The following is a 6,935-nucleotide window of genomic DNA, read 5'->3' as shown; positions in this document are numbered from 1 at the left end:
CAAGCGGCCCCCCCCCCCCCCCCCATAAGCCCCCCTCATGATCGCCCAGAGAAACTGACCATCGAGGCTGTCACGTCACTGATGTACAGGCCATCTTCAGATGTCTCCACTTGACCCCACAGATATCTTCTGGGAGCTTTCACTGCCTAAGTGCTGAGGATGAGGGATGGATTTCTGAGCATAGCTGTCCCCTCAATCAGGCTCCTGCAGGTTAGAGAGACACATTCCTGTGGCTGCCACAAGGACACTGCCTTTGTTTTTTGTTTTTTTTTTAAACCTTGATGATTTTTAAAATTAAATTAATTTATTTAAAAAATGTTTTAATGCTTAGTTATTTTTGAGAGAGAGAGTGTGTGAGCAGGGGAGAGGCAGAGAGAGAGGGAGACACAGAATCCGAAGCAGGCTCCAAGCTGTCAGCACGGAGCCCAGCGCGGAACTCGAACTCATGAACCACGAGATCATGACCTGATCTTAACCAACTGAGCCACCCCAGGTGCCCCTTAAAAAATGTTTTTTTTAAGTTTATTTATTTTTGAGAGAGAGACGGCAAGCAGGGAAGGGGCAGAGAGAGAGAGAGAGAGACAGAATCCCAAGCAGACTCTGCGCTGTCATCTTGGAGCCCAACACAGGCTCGAACTCACAAAGCATGAGATCATGACTTGAGCTGAAACCAAGAGTCAGATGCTTAACCGACTGAGCCACTCAGGCGCTCCTATTTTATTTTTTTTAAGATTTTTTTATTTTTAAGAAATCTCTATACCCAACGTGGGGCTCAAACTCATGACCCCAAGATCAAGAGTCACACACTCCACCCACAGAGCCAGCCAGGCGCCCCTAAACCTTGGTGATTTTTTTAAAAGTTTATTTATTTACTTCCTTACTTCCTTACTTATTTAGAGCATGACCGCACACTCAAGTGAGCAGGGGAGGGGCAGAGAGAGAAGGAGAGAGAGAATCCCAAGCAGGCGCCTCGGTCTGGGCAGGGCAGAGCCCGATGCAGGGCTCAAACCCACGAACCTTGAGACCATGACCTGAGCCAAAACCAAGAGTTGAGCACTCAACCAACTGAGCCACCCAGATGTCCCTAAACTTTGGTGATTTTTAAAAAAGTTTTATTGAGATATAATGATATGCATACCATAGAATTCAACTATTTAAAGAGTACTGTTCACTGGTTTATAGTATAGTCACACCACAATCTAATTTTAGATCATGTCCATCACGCCACAGAGATCCCCAGTAACCATAGCTGTCATCCCCATTGCCAGCCTCAGACTCGGCCCCCCCCCCCAAGTCCAAGACAATTACAGATCTACGCTATCTCTGTAGCTTTGCCTCTTTCATATGAATGGAATCGTGTAAATTGGGGTCTTTTGTGACTGGCTTCTTTTACTTAGCACAACATGGTCAAGGTTTACTCATGACAAAAAAGGTGTCAGAACCTCATTCCCTTCTGTTGCCCAATGATACTCCCTCATGTGGATTTACCACGTTTTGTTTATCAACTGATGCCCATCAACTGACCCATTGTTTCCACTTTAGGCTGTTATAAATAATGCTTCTGTAAACGTGCAAGTACAAGTCTTTGTGAGGACATAATTTTCATTTCGGAGTACACACCTGGGTGTGGAATTGCTGGGTCACACGGGAAGTCTATGTTTAACATCCGGAGGACCCTACCTAACTGTTTCCGCAACAGCTGTGCCATTTTACGTTCCCAGAAGCAACGTACCAGGGTTTTATTGTGAGAGAGAGCAGGAGCTTGAGCAGTGTTGTGGGAGAGAGAGGTGGGGAAAGAATCCCAAACAGGCTTCGGGCTGTCAGCACGGAACCCAACACGGGGCTCAAACTCACGAACTGTGAGATCATGACCTGAACTGAAGTCAAGAGTCAGGCGCTTAACCGACTGAGCCGCCCAGGCACCCCAATTCTTGAAACATCTTTAAACATTTGTAATCATCTGGGGTACCTGGGTGGCTCAGTCAGTTGAGCAACCGAGTACGGCTCAGGTTATGATCTCACGGTTTGTGGGTTCGAGCCCCGCGTTGGGCGCGCTGCTATCAGCCTGTCAGCGTGGAGCCTGCTTCAGATCTTCTGTCCACCCCCCCCCCACCGCACCCGCCCTTCCCCCATGTGGCTCTCTCAAAAATGAATAACCTTTCAAAAACATTTGTAATTATCTGACTCTTGGGGTTGGTGGGTTGGTTGGTTTTTTCCTGGAGACTATTTAATGCACCCTCTGGCACTTGGGCCAAAGAGAGAAAGGGGCAGCATTTTGGGGGAGGGGTGGCAATGCAATTTATTTTTGCATTTGGATCTTAAGTGTAGCCACCTTGCTGAGCGTTGGTTAGTTTTAGTGTTTGTGTATTTGTTTGAATTACTGTGTGTAGTCAGCCATATCCTTGCAAATAGCCGTGGTATTTTTTCTTCTGGGTCTTTTACATGTAATTTCCTTTTCTCCTCCCACCAGCTAGGATTTCCAATACAGTGTTGAAAGGAAGTGGTGATAGACCTCTTTGAATTTTGTTCCTACTTTAACGGGAATTTGTTTTGCTGGGGCTCCTGGGCGGTTCGGTCAGTTGAGCATCTGTCTTCAGCTCAGGTCATGATCTCAAGGTTCAGGGGTTCGAGGCCCACATCAGGCTGTGTGCTGACAGCTCAGAGCCTGGAGCTTTGGATTCTCTGTCTCCCTCTTTCTCTCTGCCCCTCCCCACTCACCCTGTCTCTCTCTCCCTCTCTCTCTCAAAAATAAACACATTTAAAAATTTTTGTAGGGGCGCCTGGGTGGCTTAGTCGGTTAAGCGTCCAACTTTCGCTTAGGGCTCTGTGCTGACTGCCAGCTCAGAGCCTGGAGCCTGTTTCAGAGTCTGTATCTTCCTCTCTCTCTGACCCTCCCCTGCTCACGCTGTCTCTCTCTCTCTCCTAGAAATAAATAAAAATTAAAAAAAAAATTTTTGTAATAAAGGGAATTTGTTTTGCCACTTAAGTTTCTAGTTGATACACTTTATATATCCTTGAAACACTTGCAATTATCCCTCTTATTTGTAATAACCATCTTAGGGGGTGTGAAATGGCATTTGTCCAGTGACTAGGCTGTTGAACATCTTTTCGTGTGCCTGTTAGCCACTTATCTATCTTCTTTGGAGAAATTCAGTTTTATGATTTGCAAATATTTTCTACCATACTTTTCTTGATGGTATCCTTTGAGGCACCAAAGTTTTCAATTTTGATGAAATCCATCAGTTCCATTTTTTCTTTTGTTGACTGTGTTTTTGGTATTATATCTAAGAAATAGGGGCACCGGGCTGGATTTAGTCAGTTAAGCATCCGACTCTTGGTTTCGGCTCAGGTCATGATCTCACAGTTCATGGGTATGAGCCCCGCCCATGTCAGGCTCTGTGCCGACAGGGCTGAGCCCGCTTGGGATTCTCTCTCTCCCTCTCTCTCCTCCCTCCTCCCCAATTCGCACTGTCTCTGTCTCCCTCAAAATAAATAACTAAACTTAAAAAAAAAACTTCCCTTAAAAAACCCACAAAGATATACTCCTGTTTTCTTCTGGAAGTTTTATAATTTTAGCTCTTATATTGAGATCCGTGATTCACTTTGAGTTAGTTTTGGGTATGGTGTGAGGTAGGGGTCCAAATTCACTCTTCGTCTTTAACATTAATAACATTTTTCTTCCTCTTTAAGACATTCGCTTCTTAAATGTATGTCTTTAAGTCTCCTTTAATCTATCGTGCCCGGAACCTTTTTTCCTTTGCACTTTGTGTGTTGAAGAAACAGGGCCATATGTGGACCACCTCTCCATGGTATGATTTTTTTTCCTGTTTGCACGCACAGGTTTTTTTTTTTTTACATTTTTAATGTTTTATTTATTTATTATTTTTTTTAATAGTTTAGCCATGGTATCATTTAACAGGTTCCTCTGGCTGTTGTGTTCTAGTAAAGTCAAAGGCATGATCTGATTTCGGTTTGGTTTTAGCACTAGAATAATTTGCAGGAGGTGTGTGTGTTTCCAGAGTCAGAACATAATGTAGGGGTGACTGCCCCTGTGATGGTAGGGGCCATCCATGATCTTCCCCTGGATTTTTTTTTTCCATTAGAGGTAATATACATGTTGAAAGGGCCACTCTGACTGCTGGGGACGGAGAGGGTGTAGGTGTGAGGGATAATCACGCAAGAAAGCACTTGTAGGGGCGCCTGGTTGGCTCAGTCGGTTAAGCATCCGACTTTGGCCCAGGTCATCATCTCACGGTATCTGAGTTCGAGCCCTGCATCCGGCTCTGTGCTGACAGCTCAGAGCCTACTTGGGATTCTCTCTCTCCCCCTCTCTCTCCGCCCTTCCTCCACCTGTGCTTTCTCTCTCTCAGTATAAATAAATAAACTTAAAAGCAAGAAAAGCACTTGTTGCCACACCCGGCACACAGTGACCGCTCAGTAAATATTAGCCCTTATTGTTGTTATTGTTGTCGTTGTTAGAGCTGTGTGTGTGTGGGACCCACGCCCTGGGCCATTTTCTGGCCAGAGCATTCTCCTCCCTCTCTTCTGCCCCTGGAAGGGAAGTTGCCAGTGTCCCAAGACTCTGGGAGGCATGTTCAGGAATGCGACAGCCACCTCTTGGCACCTGTTGGGGCCCTTCCAGAGAAAGAAGGCTGGAACTTCTCTCACTCGGTGCTTGCACCAAACTGTAAGTGCTCCAGCCCCCGGGACTCGCCGCTTCACCCAGGGCCCCTGGGGTCTGGCATGGCCCTGGCTTCAAAGCTGTGCATGAGCTGCGCTTTCAGTAAGCCGTGTGGGACTGTCGCCTGGCCAGGTGCCCTTTGCTTGCTTTTGCCTCTAATGTAGAACTCAGAGCTTTGCATCTGAACAGTCTGCATAGCGCTGCCTCCCCGTCATCCCCGGAGCCCGGCCCCCGTGTTCGGAACACAGCAGGTGCCCAGTCGACATTGGCCGAGGAATACATCATACATAAGTTCAAGAACAGGCACTGCTTCCTCACTTACGAAATTACTGTGTGACATACTTGTAGTCACTCGTTTGCCTTCCCAAGGTTCTGTGGTTCCCCATTATTTTTATCTCCTTCTTAAACTCATTCAACTCCATTCACCTCCTTTGTTCTCCCTCTCTCTCTCTCAAAATATATAAATAAACTTAAATTAAAAAGAAGGGTGCCTGGGTGGCTTAGTCAGTTAAGTATCTGACTCTTGATTTCAGCTCGGGGCAGGACATGTGAGTTTGAGTCACATGTCAGGCTCTACACTGTCAGCATGGAGCCTGCTTGGGATTCTCTCTCTCTCCCTCTGCCCCTCTCTCACTCTCTCTCTCAAAAATAAACATTTTTTAAAAAAAGAGTTGCATGCTCTACTGACTGAACCAGCCAGACCACTCTTCTATTTTTGTTTAACATTTATTTATTTTTGAGAGAGAGAGAGCAGGGGAGGGGCAGAGAGAGGCGGGGAGACACAGAATTAGGAGCAGGCTCCAGGCTCTGAGCTGTCAGTACAGAGTCTGATGCGGGGCTCGAACTCACCAATGGTGAGATCATGACCTGAGCTGAAATCCAACATTCAACTGACTGAGGAGCCCCCCCTTCTATTTTTTCTTAATTTGATGCATCCCTGGGGCACCTCGGTGGCTGTCATTTGGGCGTTGGACTTTGGCTCAGATCATGATCTCACAGTTCGTGGGTTCGAGCCCTGCATTGAACTCTGTGCTGACAGCTCAGAGCCTGGAGCCTGCCTCAGAATCTGTGTCTTGCTCTCTCTCTGCCCCTCCCCCGTTCATGTTCTTTCTCTCTCTGTCTCTCAAAAATAAATTTAAAAAATTTTAAAAATTTAATTTGATGCACCCCCTATTCGAAAGTAATTCCTTATAGCATTGAAATTGTGATGGCATTAATGTAAGATGCCCTGTTATTGTATGGACTGTAAGGGAGGGCAGTTAAATTCATGCTAAAGATTCTGAGACACAACTGAATTCAGAAAAAATGCCAGTCAAAAAAAAATGCACATATCAGAATCAATCAAATATGGTATGATCTCCATACAAAAAAATTGGATCACTGAAAAGCATGAAATTAAATCACCTATAATTCCACCACTCAGAGAGAACCTTTGTTAACATTTTGATATATTTCCCTTCCAAACTTTTTTTTAAAGCAGGCTCCATCCCCAGTGTGGAGCCCAACACAGGGCTTGAACTCATGACCCTGAGATCAAGACCTGAGCTGAGATCAAGAGTCAGATGCTTAACTGACTGAGCCACCCAGTTGCTCCCCAAACTCTTTTTTTTTTTTTATCTATTCATATATGGTCATAGAAAAGTGTATGTATATACAAATATATATTAGGATACATCTTTTACAAAACGCAGTCATACTGCACATACTGTTTTCTAGTCTGTTTTTCTGATGTCAGTATATCACATTAATAAATATTGTAAAAAGTGATTTTCTCTGGCACCTGGGTGGTTCCGATGGTAGAGCATGTGACTCTTGATCTCGGGGTTGTGACGGTGAGCCCCACTCTGGGTGTAGAGTTTACTTAAAAAAAAAAGTATATATATGGGGCGCCTGGATGGCTTAGCCGGTTAAGCGTCTGACTTTCGCTTAGGTCATGATCTCGCGGTTCGTGGGTTCGAGCCCCGCGTCGGGCTCTGTGCTGACTGCCAGCTCAGAGCCTGGAGCCTGTTTCAGTCTGTGACTCCCTCTCTCTCTGACCCTCCTCTGCTCACGCTGTCTCTCTCTCTCTGCTAGAAATAAATAAAACATGAAAAAAAAAAAGTATATATATGTGTGTGTGTGTATATTTATGTGATTTTCTCAGCCCAACAAGATTGTTCTAACTTTAGCCAGATCTCTGTAAAAGGCAGCTGCTGCTGTCACCTTTGCCTTAGTGCTTCTCCCACCCCTCCGCCCATCCCCCCCGCTCCGCCCA

General features: G+C 45.5%; 1 protein-coding gene across 1 annotated transcript in view; it reads left to right on the top strand.

The window, feature by feature from the left end:
* The window catches only part of KYAT1 (kynurenine aminotransferase 1), a 36,582-nt gene that overhangs the window by 19,142 nt on the left and 10,505 nt on the right, over positions 1-6,935 (top strand). The window lies entirely within an intron of this gene.

The sequence above is a fragment of the Crocuta crocuta genome, unplaced genomic scaffold (genome assembly GCF_008692635.1).
Source record: "Crocuta crocuta isolate KB4526 unplaced genomic scaffold, BGI_CrCroc_1.0 scaffold35, whole genome shotgun sequence".
NCBI classification, from domain to species: Eukaryota; Metazoa; Chordata; class Mammalia; order Carnivora; family Hyaenidae; genus Crocuta; species Crocuta crocuta.
This window is presented reverse-complemented; position numbering and strand designations above follow the sequence as displayed.